Source organism: Acromyrmex echinatior, chromosome 13 (assembly GCF_024713525.1).
Source record: "Acromyrmex echinatior isolate Ae372 chromosome 13, ASM2471352v2, whole genome shotgun sequence".
Lineage (NCBI taxonomy): Eukaryota > Metazoa > Arthropoda > Insecta > Hymenoptera > Formicidae > Acromyrmex > Acromyrmex echinatior.
This window is the reverse complement of record NC_141864.1, coordinates 12,731,835-12,746,550: the sequence shown is the minus strand read 5'-3', so window position 1 is coordinate 12,746,550 and position 14,716 is coordinate 12,731,835. Positions and strand designations below refer to the sequence as shown.

Genomic DNA, 14,716 nt, shown 5'->3' with positions numbered 1-14,716 from the left:
CTAGTTGTAAAGAATGGTTTCGGCGATTCAACAGTGGTGATTTTGACGTGCGTAACAAAGAACGCAAAGGTGCACCGAAAAAATTTGAAGATGCAGAATTGCAAGCATTACTCGAAGAAGATTCGTATTTATCGCTCGATAGGTTGGCAAAAGAGTTAAATGTTGATAGATCCACTGTTGGAAAACGTCTACACGCAATGGAAAGAAGAACGAAAATGTGCAAAGAGAAGGAAATTGGGTGCCATAAAAATTGAAAGAGAGAGACATGGAAAAACGTTTGGTCATCTGCGAGATGCTTCATCAATGACAACAAAGGAAAGGTTTTCTACATCGTATCGTAACTGGCGATGAAAAATGGATCTACTACGATAACCCTAAACGCTTGAAGGCATGGGTGATGCCAGGTGAACCAGGTCCATCAACGCCAAAACGAAATATCCATGCTTCGAAGATTATGTTGTGCATCTGATAGGATCAAAAAGGTATTATATATTATGAGCTGTTCAAACCGTCCGAAACCATCACTGGCGATCGTTATCGGCTACAACTGATACGTTTAAACCAAGCTTTAAAAGAAAAACGACCGGAATGGGACAATAGACACAACAAGCTGATTCTGTTACATGACAACGCTAGGCCACACATTGCAAAACCAGTCAAGAAATACTTGGAAGGAGTAAAGTAGGAAATTCTGCCTCACCCGCCGTATTCACCGGACATTGCCCCTTCAGATTTCCATTTGTTCCGATCCATGCAGTCGGCCCTTTCTGGAGAACGATTCAATTCTTATGAAGCTATCAAAAAATGGCTTGATGAATGGATCGCTTCAAAAGAACCAGATTTTTTTATTTGAGGAATCCGTTTATTACCGGAAAGGTGGGAGAAAGTTGTCACTTCCGAAGGAGCATACTTTGAATAAATTCACTTACATAGATTTGTTTAAATAAACACATCTTTTTCATTTAAAAAGAGCGGAAACTTATTCTCACCCAATATTTATCGATTGATTAACCCAGTGAGAAATGATTCAAATGATGGAATCTCGACATCGAATCGACATCGATTCTACATTTTTATTACATTGTTTGTATTATATTTGATACAAAAGACGAATAATATCACACATGTTAACTTTGATGTACAAATACCCGTTCAGTTAAATAAAAAAATATATTTTTTTACTTAAACCGTCCATACTATATATATGTAACGTTCCCTCACATTCTTCCTTTAGTTTTCGCCACGGTCGGTGTTGAGAAGACGCTGCAAGAAGTCACATGAAGAAGGATGGAATTTCAGCGAGAGATCCGTACACGCAATTTCTCACAAACTCGCATTAAATAAAATCGTCTTCCAGGCTTGTGAGTGGATTATTACATCGTATTGAATGTAAATCTCAGGTTAAGAAACGTGTTACTTGTTATATGTTACCATTACTTCGTCGGTTATAAAATTATAATAGCGCTAATTTTGGTATTTTATAATTTTTGTGGTAACGTATTTTTTCAGTATGATAATGAATTCAACAATTACTTTAATCGCTATTTGCATTTGGAATTTATTTGTGACATAATTTATAATGTCTTCGATTTTCATTCTTCGACTAATATTTATAGTTCTGTTGTTATATTTAAGATCATTAATTAATCCATTTAATCCATATTCCAAAACATATTTGTGTGCATTTTCATTTTAAATCCACACGACTCGTAATCAAAATTATTAAACTATAATTGTATTTAAAGTAAAAAAAAGTTGTTCTTTTCAAAATTAAAAAATGAAATATCTGAAGAAAAAGATTAACAATGAAGATAAAATAAAAGAAATAACTGAACCTTACCTTCATAACGACACACACAAATATTTAATACACAATAATAAATTATTTTGTCTATTTATTTAGAAGAATAATGCAATCTCATTATTATTTTAGTGATTTACAAGTATAATAAAAATTATGGATTCAAGAGATCTGATATGTAAAAGGAAACACAAACAATATACATTAGAAACGAGATCGAATATAGGCTTTCTCTCATTTAATTAGAAACATTTGAAAGTAAGAGCATAAAGAATGTATTGTACATATAATAATAAGAAAAAAATATTTCTTGCATATGAACATTCTTATTCTTCATCTGTATCTAAGTTTGAATAAACTGGTTTGCTACAGTCTTTTAATCCTAGTCAAGTATCACAAAACGATTTTGTCATATTATCTGACTTTCCTTGAAACTGACTTGATTTCCCTAACCTGATAAATCATAGTTTTTTACAAAATTTTTAAAATTGTGCGAAGATAAGTAGTGCTGATAATATTAAAATTGTGCAATAGAAATTAGAGTTTTAGCTACCAATATCTGATGAATGTTAATAACATATAAAAATAATTACAATGGAGAACGTAATTGGTAGGTAAAAATTATCTCTAAATTTTTTGGAATGGAATCTAACTCTAAAGAATGAAAATTGAGTCAGTCTTAAAAAAAAGTGGCACAATTTTTAATCTTTAAAAGTGAGATTTCATTCTTCACATTAAGCTTTTACTCTAAACGTTTTATAGAATATGTAAACGGATGAGAAATATACTACGTAATACAATAAAAAATGCAATACATTGAAATGATAAAATATTAATTTTGGTTATGTATAAAACGATTTCATCCAAACTTAATTAAATTTAAAGACATTATATTAAAAATTTTAAAGATAATTGATTATCTGATAAGTTTCTAAACATATAACAATCTATCCAAAAGTAATTTGTTGTTCTACTGTCAATCAAAGATTTTTATTTTATTAGTGGCTGCATCTGTCGTAATATTGCTTAATTAATGGCTGCATTTGTCGTAATATTTCTTATATAAAACTGCATCATATTACATTATTTTTATTTTTTTCTCCAATACTTTAATTCCTTTCAGTACTAAACAGCCATCTTGTCTATTTTGTATATATATCTTAGTGCCTTTATTTTATATTATTCGCAGAAGGTAAATAACATACGTAAAATTTATAGCGATACATATTGGATCATCTAAAAAGTATCCGCGGTACTTTGTCACTAGATATATGTCAACACACATCTAGTGACAAAAAACCGCGGATACTTTTCAGATGATCCAATAAAATGTCATTGTTCAAATTTATTCACGGAATATCTTATTTTTTTCAGTATATTGAAAAAGATAAATTTCTTATCTTAATTAAATAAATGCAAAAGAATTTCTGAAAATTGCTTATTTTGCTAATATGAAAATGAAGATATAATTATATATTAATGATACTGAATGGAAATTAAGTCGAAATCAATCGAAGAAAAAAATTATTCCTTTACCAGAGTAACTGACTGGAAATGACATTTGGCCCCCAAACAAATCATTTACTTAATATCAATACAATTGGCGAAATTGTTTTATATTCAGTGAATAATGTGATCATAAAAAAGTTAACTAAATTAATAAATTTATTTAAGAAACATTATATAAAAGCTCTACTACTTATAGAGTATTCATAGATATTAAATAATGTGTGTGTGTGTGTGTGTGTGTGTGTATATGTGCGTGCGTGCGTGCGTGTGTGTGTAAATATTTATATATATATATATATATATATATATATATATATATATGTCTATAATAATTTACACACAAATACATCTACATGTATATATGTATATTTAAAATGTATGATGTTAGTAGAAAATGATGTAAAATAAATTTTTATGTAACATAAAGTTATATAAAAATTTAGACAAATAATAATTATATACTTAACGTACAACATAATTAATAGAGCTTTAAGTATGTATATATCTGGACATATTTGTCTTATATTTGCATTACAAAGAAGGTTAACAATTTACTTAAATTTAATTATCATTTGGTAATCGATTCAGGCGTAGTGGTTCATTTAACGTATGCGTTTTTAGTTGTGATTTTGATAATTTTTTTCTTAAACTTAAACTTTTATTTTGTTTTTGTTGGATAGACCAAAAATATATTTTATACGTTATACATTCTATGCTTTTTAAACGGATTCTAAAAACGTAGTCGTAGTGTAAGTTGGATTTATACATAAACAATTTACGTATCATCGACGCATCTCTACGTTCAGAATAGTATATGATACATCAATATCTTATGCACATGTAAACATAATTTTCGTATAAGAATAATTTCAATTATACTTATAAATCCAATTTTAAAAACTTCACATTGTATCTTTGCAACAACTGGTAGTCTGCAGATCACTGATTTGTAAGTACAAATGGCATAGCTTTTATATGAAGCAAATGTTGGCACGATGTAGCAATTCTAGAACGCCATACTGAAATAAGAAATTGTAAAGACAATTTTTTCATGTTCTCGACGTAAACTCCACCTCACAGACACATATTAATATGTATAGATTAATTGTGATAAAAAATTCTCGAATCTATAAAAAAGAAAAAAGTAATTGTCATACGAGAATTATATGGTTTAGTCGGTTAGAAGAACAACATCGTTGTTGGAATTAGACTAACATGTTATTAAAACGATATCGTTTTATAAAAATTTATGTATATATGCGTATATATATATGACATCGAATTGCAGTATGTAAGAATGTGTCAACGTGTCACATTTTATCAGTAAAATAGCAATTCCCTTCAGAGTTTTCATTTTTTGAAGTTAGGATCTCATTAAGAAATAGATTTGTATAATGTATAGTATCAATTATTCTTTTTTTTAAAAGATCATAGGTTATTTCGCATTCACGATCAGGAGAGTAGAAATTATGAAAACTATCTGATGATTGACCAGGTATTATGTTCTTTCATTTCGGGAAGTTCTTCTCTATCAGGAAGTTCTTCTCTACCAGGAACTTCTTTTTCTGTATCGCATAACTCTAATTCGGCGGGAAGTTCTTTTCCTATATTTTCTATATCTTCAAGAGGACTATCCATAACATGTTCTGTTGATTCTGAAGTCTTCGTTGCGGATCTGTATTTATATGTATCGTGATAAAAAGATTAAAGTTATAAAATATACTATTTAATGTTATAATTATATTACTTGATAATTATAAGAAAAGTCGCATCTCTTCAATCTAAATATACGGTTAGAATAGAAAGAATCTGTAGTTACTTATGAATTATTAAATTAAATATTCATATTTGCGGTTTTATACATAAAACTATAAAACTGTTTCAAATTTAGTGTTAGGATATATGATATTATCCTATATGCAAAATAAAAGGTACAATGATTCATGAAGAGAATTTTTTTGGAAATTTATCTTAGAGATATATTATAGCCATGGAGCAACTTTATATTTCGAAAAGTTTTATGTTAATGTCTCTCATCACTAATAAAACTACCAATAAAATATAAAATAAATTTCACTGAAGTGCATGGTCTTTGAAACATCAATCTTTGAAACATTGCATTGTATCATAAATATTTAAAACAATGTATTGTACTACAACTACCATATTTTCAGGGTTAATTTTAAGATTAAATTCGTTCTTTGTAGACACTGATTTAATCACAAAATATGTGTGTGTATTCATAAATATAAACTTCATTTCCTAAAATATTATAAATAAGAAAAGGAAAACAAGTTAAATATAAATATATATGTCTATTCCTCAAAAATTAAACGATATCTGGATTAATAGCATAAAATAATAAAAGTAAGCTTAACAAAAGCAATTTACCAAAGCAAGTGCATTACATTGCATGCACTAAACAAAATGTAATTGCATTATTTATGAATATATACTAAATGAAGGAACAAATTTGATCACAGATTAATATTTAGCATATCTTTTTACCCAGTTAATACAAATAAATACAGATAAACTAATGATGAAAAATGTTTGTAAATTGTATAATTATAAACGATGTACCTGTTTTTATACTATTGTATTTATATACAATGTACCTGTTCTTTTGTTATTTACTTGTTCTTCATGCAATTAACATAAATTTTTTTAGTTATTGATTATGCAAACAAGAGTTAAAAATAAAATTGTCTTTATACATTTAACATTTCCGACATTTTTTTAAGTTAATCACTATTTATTGCACATGATCGGTGTAACGAATACAAACAACGGATTTTTTACACTTGACTTATCCTAATACAGAATACCAGCGAAAATATAGCTACAAAAGCTGTAATGACATTTTATATATATAGTATCATATAAAATTGTATACCATAAAATAGTATAACAAAATTGAAATAACAATTTGCGATTGATTTGTTACTATACAAATATTAATAAAACGCTTAATAAATAAGGTTATACATAACATGATGTAGATTATATTTGGAAAGGAAAAGAAATATAAATTGATTCGTAAGATCTGTTAGCAGGCATTTAAATAAATTTAAAGTGAATAATTACTCGTTAGGAACAACTGATCTAACCGTGTTATCAGTCAAATTAGAAGAATTGGTATTGAAGCTTCCTGATGTTACGCATCCTTTACAGTCATACTGCCGGTTGGACTGCTGCTTGCGTCATCCATATCAATGTTTGGCTTCGGATTGAAAATTGTATAACTATATAAGGAGTGATAAGAAGAATAATAAACGCGATAATGATATCGGATACAATTGTGCACAGAACTCCGTGATAAAGCTTCCTTATATTATTTCTCTTAATTGTTGAAAATATATATATTGTATACTTACTCGTTCCTGTGTGTATCAAGATGTTTCGATAAATTATTCATTGTAGAATTTATTATTTTACAACATATGCACATTGCCCTAATGCATGTTATTGGAGTATAATAATCCCATTCCCAATAAATGTTATAATCACTGTACTGTTTTTCTGTTAATACTTCTGAATGTTTATTTCTCAAGTGAACGAATAAATTCATAAATTTGTGTTCATAAAATATTACTGACGAACATTGTCTGCAAATTGCATTATATATTTCTGGTTGTATGTAATGTTTACGCAGGTATTCACGAACTGGGATCTTGTAGTTTTCTAATTGCTGGTCCGTCATTATAACGCGCGTTTTGTATTACAGAATTAAAGCGTTTAATTGGACTTAATCACTGAAGATATAGAAACGATATGAAGAAGTAGAAACTACTTACAGAAGGTCAAAAGATGGAGGTATTATTCTTAGACGGAATATAAATATTGATATATGTATAGTTTGAATATGTCTCATAAGTGTCTGCTGCAGTGTTTTTTTCACGTCTCGAATTTTAAAGTATCGTGGAGCGAGAGACGTGGAGCATCTGGCTCCACGTTGCGCGAATATTTCTGTTACACGCGCGTGAGGTGAGAGGGGATATGGAAATCAGGGCCAAGCGATAAACCGAGATTTCTATGAAGAAAATCTCCTTTGTGCGACAGGGAATTCTCGCCGAAAAATAAGAGGACTTGGAAATAAACACATCGCACGAGTTCAAGACGATAAAGCGGCTAGGCATGCTTACCGAGCAATTGTACATGATTGGATCTATAAGTAACAATCAATTATGTTCATTTGTTCGACGAGCAGGCTAACCGGTTTGTCAACGCGCCTAATGACTGCGTTTAGCAAAACTTTTATTTTGCAATTGTTCGAAGTTTTCTTCGCGCTGATTGTATTATATTTTTAGATCTAAAAGAATAATCCTATTTCAAGAAACAGTCATAAAACTCAATACATATCTCATGCAGCACAGAAAGAATGCAGAAACATTGCAGAATAATTTCATCGAAACATTGTAATTTTGCATGGTTGTTATGAAATATTGCTGAATCATTATTGCAAGATTCCAACGGTGTTAAGATGTTCACTTTTTGTTATAATATATTGCAACGAAAATTTCCAGCAATATTGCAATGTAATGTATTTGGATAAATTTCTTACGAAGATTCTAAAATAAAAGCTATTTTCTGTACATATATTGGGTCATCTAAAAAGTATCCGCGGTTTTTTGTCACTAGATGATGTTAATGGTCAACCCATCTAGTGACAAAAAACCGCGGATACTTTTTAGATGACCCAATATCTCATTAACTTTAATTTTTTTACAAATCGCATTTCTAGTGATATGTGCTTTCTGTAAAGCAATTTTTTTATGATAAAACCATAAAATATTCCAATAAATGCAGTATTAATTTTGAAGGATAAATTTATTTGTAACGATAAAGGATGTATGTATATGCTTCGAACAAACTACAAATATTATCCACATTAAAATAATAATACAGTCGCTTGGTAAGTTTATCATGGATTAAGTTAATCGCAGTGATTCTTTTTAATTCAAAGGCACTCCGAGTCAATTGAAATCGATTAAGAAATGACGGTATGAAATTTATCAATAAAGTTCGGGCGCTGCTTTATTCTGACGTTCACATCAGGCATACAAATACTTAATACATCATCGATCACATAATTATTAGGTGTACAAATAAGTTTCCGCCGTTTGACAAAAGACGGCGCCACTAGCAAGCTATGGTTAAAATTGTCTGATGTAAAATAAATTATATCGTAAGGTTGGATCTGTCAACAACATAATCTTGAAATACTAGCGATTTTGTATTAGCATCATATATTTTTTTTTGTGCGAAAATGCCGAGTTTTGAGTCGAATAAGCGTCATTTGCGGGAACTTTTGATTTACTTCTTTAATTTGAAGAAATCTGCAGCTGAGGCTCATCGATTGCTCGTAGAAGCATATGGTGAGGCTGCCTTAAGTGAGAGAAGTTGTCGTGAATGGTTTCAAAAATTTAAGAACGGTGAATTTGACGTCGAAGACAAAGAATGTAGCGAAAGGCCGAAAATGTACGAAGACGCGGAATTGGAAGCATTATTGAATGAAGATTCGTGCCAAACGCAAAAAGTAGTGGCTAGCGATGGACAATACTTTCAATAAAACATTATGTATCGTTCTTTCACAATAAATGCTTAATTTTTGATTAAAAACGGCGGAAACTTATTTGTACACCTAATAATATTTCGATAAATCGTTTTTAGCAGCTTAATTACTTCGTCTTATCCGATAATGAAGCATTGATTGTACCAAATTCGATATTATACAAAATCTTTTGATTTCGTATTTAAAATAAATATAAAACTTAGTTAATGAAATGACCGTCAAATAATAGATTAATAAATTTATTATTTAAATGTAAAAATGGATTATATTAATTATTATATTTATTATTATATATCATAACAATGGCTGTTAAAATTAAAATTAAAAGACTGCACTACATAAATATTAGAAAAAATTATATTTTTATATTATTATTATTGTAATAAATAAAGAATTACAATTTTGCAACGTTTCTGAAACATTACAGGCATATTACTGACATTTTGCAGACACATTGTTAATTTACATTTCTGTAATGTTACAATACAATCTGCAATATTGTAATATTGCTGCAATATTCAATCTTTTGTGCATGGAATTTCAACAAAGTAAGTTTAAACTCAGGTAAACACTGTATCGCAAATGCTGTTAGTATTGTACTTCTAATTACAGCACACACACACTCGTCAACAAAATTAACGGAACACCTGTTCCACCTTGCAAAAATAGACAAATTTTGTGATAGAATAACTTCGTAAAAAATGATTGTATCGAAATCGATAAAAAAGTATTTTAAACTTGAAATCTCTACTTTTCAGACCGGTATTTCAGAAAATAAATTAGTGAATTTAGGGAAGACCAGGGACAATAGACTCATTTTTCAGTTTCGAATTTTTACAGACGAAATTAAGAGACTTATGACTAAAAAATGAATTCTACATCAATTACTACATACATTTGACTATCTAATAGTATTTTAATAATAAGAAAGAACTGATAACTAATATGAAAAGAAATGTATTTTCTAATGTATTCATCTGATTGAACTAGCCTCGGGATAAGGTGACTAATGGTATTGGATAATTTGATTAACATTATTAAAATGAAGGTTAATCTTTATATATCAACAAATCTTTTATAAAAATGTATTTTAAACATAAACCTGTTTATAAAATTTTTATAAAAATGCATTTTCAACACAAACATATTTATAAAATAAAAAAAGTATAACAAGATACCTTGTTATTAGATAGTAACAATTTATCCGAATAATCCGAATTTATCGTTATCCGAATTACAATTATAATAAATGTAATAAGATACCCTTCATTTAGAAGGTGTCTATACATGTTCACAAAATTATCCTTTTAATTATTCTTAAAGTTTTCACATTATTACTTCTATTACACTTAAAAGTAATTTTACAAAAGAAAGAAGGATATATGAACATATATGGTCATATTTCATATACAATTATACATGTTTATGAATATTTATACATGTTTATGTATAAATGATCATAAACATATATAATTTATTATATTATGAATGTTTATACATATTTATACATATTCATGCATGAAAAAATTCTTATACATGTAATTTAACTATTATTGCATATTTTTATTATTAAAATTCATTAAAACTACAAAAATTATTGCGTTATAAATGCATTTAAAATAAAAAATATTCTCTAAATTCTTTTGAGTGAAATTTCAAAGAGAGTGAAAATACAACTATGTATGGAATAGAGTGAGATCGTCCTGGTAAAAAATTTGATAGAGAATGATTGAGAACTATAGGATTTTTATCAATTTTATCATTTTTCTGTAAAGTATCATTTTCTCTTGTTAACCTAACGAGAGCATCATGATTGATTGGATATGAATCCTATTATATTTTATTGGATTTTATAAGATTTATACAAGATTCCTATAAGATCTGATTCAAATTAGTGAATTTAGAAATCATATTCAAAACAATAGGATTTTTCTCTATCAATGTTTTTACCAGGGCGTAGCGAATGACAGGTTTTCTCATTTAAAAAACTTTAACGATTAATATTTCGATTCGCAAGATAGAACAATGCTTTTTTTTACTAAATTTGTTTGTTTCGAGTAAAAACACGAATGAGCCTAGTTTTATCGAGATTAGACGTGAGGGAACAAATTTATAACATTTTCAATACCACTGAGATAAATCTCTTTGAGAGGAATGAAATATTGTCATTCTTTTTCAAGAAGTAAAACATTTTCACTCTTTTTCAAAATTGACTGTATTTTCACTCTTTTATAGTGAGATTTCATTCCAAGAACTTTAAGAGTAGGCACTATCAGAATTGTCACTAAATTAATCATTATAGCTCCGTGTTGTGGTTAGCTTACTAGCCCCATCCATTCATTTTTAAAAAACATTAACATTATATAATAACAAAGACAGATAAACAAAAAAAATCTGTTGAACTTTATTAAGTAAGAATTACATTTACTATCTAAATGGAAATAAAATATCTCAGACAATTATGTACGATTGTAAAACAAAAACTTTAAGAAATATTCATAAAAATATTCATTTATGTGTGCGATTTTTTTAAATTATAGCGTAATTTCTAATATAGACGCCAAGATCTCACAGCAGATTGAGCGGTAGTCAGATTGCTGCTGTATGTTCAGACACATTTACATACTATATGTGTCTCGCGCGATTTCATTAATAACGTAGCTTCGATTATTCTACTTACCTCTATAGTTTACTGATCCCGGTTATTACTGATATTTCACATACAAGCTATACAAGTATAAACAAATATGCATCAGATTTCAAAATTTTTTACGAAATTTACGAAGTTCCACAGAGTGAAATAAAAATTGTGCACAAATGTGGTTTACAGCTTTCGAAAGAATCTTTACCTTTAATTTATTTTTTTATAGACTTCTGTATGATTTTTTTTCACCGAGTTATTCAACGTTGAAATAAAAATGACCTTTTTTGGTTCAACTGAATAACTCAGTCAGTGAAAAAAAATTGTACAGAGATCGAAAAAAGGCAAATTAAAGGTAAAGGTTAAAAGCAAAATCATTTAAAATCAGCGTTAGAAAAGATTAAATTCAAATTTCACATATCTCCGCGAAGAATAGTCGCGACGCGGACAACTTTTTCTTTTAAATTCGTATAATAGTATAACTTAAATTAGTTGTTCAGAAACAATTTATATTGTATAGGAAACTTTATCAAAAGGAAATTAAGATACGAATTTCAAATTTTGACTCTTCTTAATTTTATGTAAGTGCATGTACAATGTATGCGTGTATCCTGCCACGTCCACGTCGTTGATCCTAGATAATGCCAAGAGCATGATACATTATTAGGATAATTATTAAAAAAAAAAATAAAATTAGAGAGACTATTTTTGCTATATAAAAAACGTATGAGGAAATATATTTATCCTCCCCCCCTCTTTCTCTCCTTTTCCTCCATCTATCCTCGGAAACTCTATACACTGAAAAATTTTACTTCATCGTCCCTGTTCTTTCTATCTTTTTGGTTTTCCTCGTTTAATTTTTGGTTTTTCTGTTTTAGCCCATTTGCTATAGCTTTTCAGGTTCTATATAGTCTGCTATGATCTCTCCATTCACGTTTTGCCTATTTTATCATTTCCTACTATATTTTGCACTCTTTTCTAATAGACTGCGCTTTTTACTTGGTCGCGTAAGTTGATTCCTCATTGTACACAGTGTTCTCATCTCAGTTGACCTTAGGATTTTTTTTGTTTTTATGATATTCGAACGTGTTTCTATTATCTATGTAAGTATTAGTCTTATACGTGTCTTACAGATCCGCATTTTACTCTCGATGATCATATGCTCATTTCTCCATACGACATCCCTCAGATCCCGAGATCAGATTCGATTTATTTGAGCCCCTTAGGACCAGTTCCATAACTCACGGTTAACTCTTAATTGAAGTTCAATTAATTTCTCATCTCTTTTCCAATTCTAGTATTAGAAAGAGATAATGAATAAGTTGAACCTCGGTTAAGAATCGTGAATTGTGAAATTGGCCCTTAATTGACAAGTGGCATAAGTCCAAAATTAGGAAAAATTTATTAAAATTTAAATTATTTAGCGTTTATTATAGAAATAGAAAGTAATAAGAACGTTCGTTTTATCTATCAATTTAATTTTATTTTGTTCTACCAGCAATATAAGTATATATTTATGATAAAATAACATATACAGGTTGACAAAATTTAGTGAGAGGGAGTGGGGGAGGTCTTGTGCTTCGAACTTTAAAAGATGTTCTCGTAGAATTTTGAAAGCGACTACGTTGTCCGTTTTTTTCCATTACTTTCCATTTTTTAAATAATCGCAAAAACATTTTTATCTGGGAGTAACTTTTTTATTAATTTCTTCCGGTTAAACAAAAAATAATATCGAGGTTCGTTTTGCGGCATTTAACTTAAGAAATATTCCAATAATATACTAAAAATATTAATATTTTTTCAATGCTTTTAAAAATGTTTTACAAACCATAAACAAATAAATTTGGAAAAATCGTAAAAAACCAAAAAAAATTGACAAATTTTGAAATATAAAACCAAATAATTCTGAAAAAAATAACCGTAAAAAATATCTAACAATTTATACTTATAGCTGTATGTTTCTAGTTTAAATTCTTTTTTGAAAAACTAATTTCCGATCACGTGTTCAGAAGTTATTAAATTTATGCCCATTTCCACTAATGTAGATCAACTTTAATCTCGATTCAACTCACTCTTCAGCTTTTTCTAATCTTTAGAACTAGAAAAAGGCGAAGAGTAAGCTAAACTGAGATTAAAGTTAATCTACATTGGTGGAAACGAGCATTAAAGTGCCAAAGCAGCCCGCGCGTTACTTACAGTGCGCGATATCCTGTCGAGTTACATAGTCAATGAATACAGAAGCATGTTGTGTAGTCTTTTTGGTCACTGATTTCAAATCTAAAGTAAAAAATATGCAATTTAAAATGATCCAATATGGAGGATAAGAATTTAAAAAAATCCGTATATGAAAATCGATATCTGGTAGTTTTGTAAATAGAGATTTACAAGTAGTAGGGACAAGTAGTAGTAACTTTACAAGAAGGACGAATTTAAAATTTATTGAAAGTTTCTTAAAGTACAAACTTCACCTTTGTAAGAATGAAAACAAATTTTAAATACGATCATTTTTCACAGTGTTATGTTCACTTGAAGTTATATATAAAATTTCGATATAAATTTATGTTACAATAATTTTGTTGACGAGTGTATATTAACTTCAAGGACGAATTATTCAGATTGATAAAAAGTTATTTATTTTTTCGTTTGATAATATTTCATTTAATTTAAGAATTAATAAGTACTCATGCTCAAACAAGGGACGAGAAAGTGCGTCATTAGGAGAGAAGACCTGATCAAGAATCCGCGAGGAAGGGATCGTGTGACGTCTTAGGATAAAATATCCACTGTGACGATATCGGCTGCGTTCAAGCTACTATTTTACTGAACACAGCCATTTACTTTTTCTTTCTGCAGTTACAGTTCTTTTTCTATTTCTTTCTCCTACCTAGAGTGGTAACATTCTTTCTCTCTCTCTCTCTCTCTCTCTCTCTCTCTCTCTCTCTCTCTCTCTCTCTCTCTTTCTCTAAAAACAAATACAATTTTCATAAATCAATTTTTTTTATAATTAGTTTCATTATTGATTTTATTTTATTGCTTTTATAATCAAGGAAATACATTTGATATAATAATCTTATAAATGAGTTAATAATAATAATAATATTATATATATTGTCTGCTGCGATATGGGAATGGAATTAGATGGAGGAAAAGGATAGTAAATAAAGGAAAAATAATTTTTTAAATTGAATAA

The 14,716-nt window shown here is 28.7% G+C and overlaps 1 long non-coding RNA gene across 1 annotated transcript; it reads right to left on the bottom strand.

Annotated features, from left to right (window-relative positions):
- Positions 1-3,809: 3,809 nt before the first annotated feature.
- LOC105155016 (uncharacterized) lies at positions 3,810-7,293 on the bottom strand. The gene is made up of 3 exons (XR_847265.2): positions 7,108-7,293; positions 6,688-6,918; positions 3,810-6,555 (listed from the first exon to the last, which is right to left on the bottom strand). It is a non-coding gene; the product is annotated as an uncharacterized LOC105155016 (long non-coding RNA).
- Positions 7,294-14,716: the final 7,423 nt, after the last annotated feature.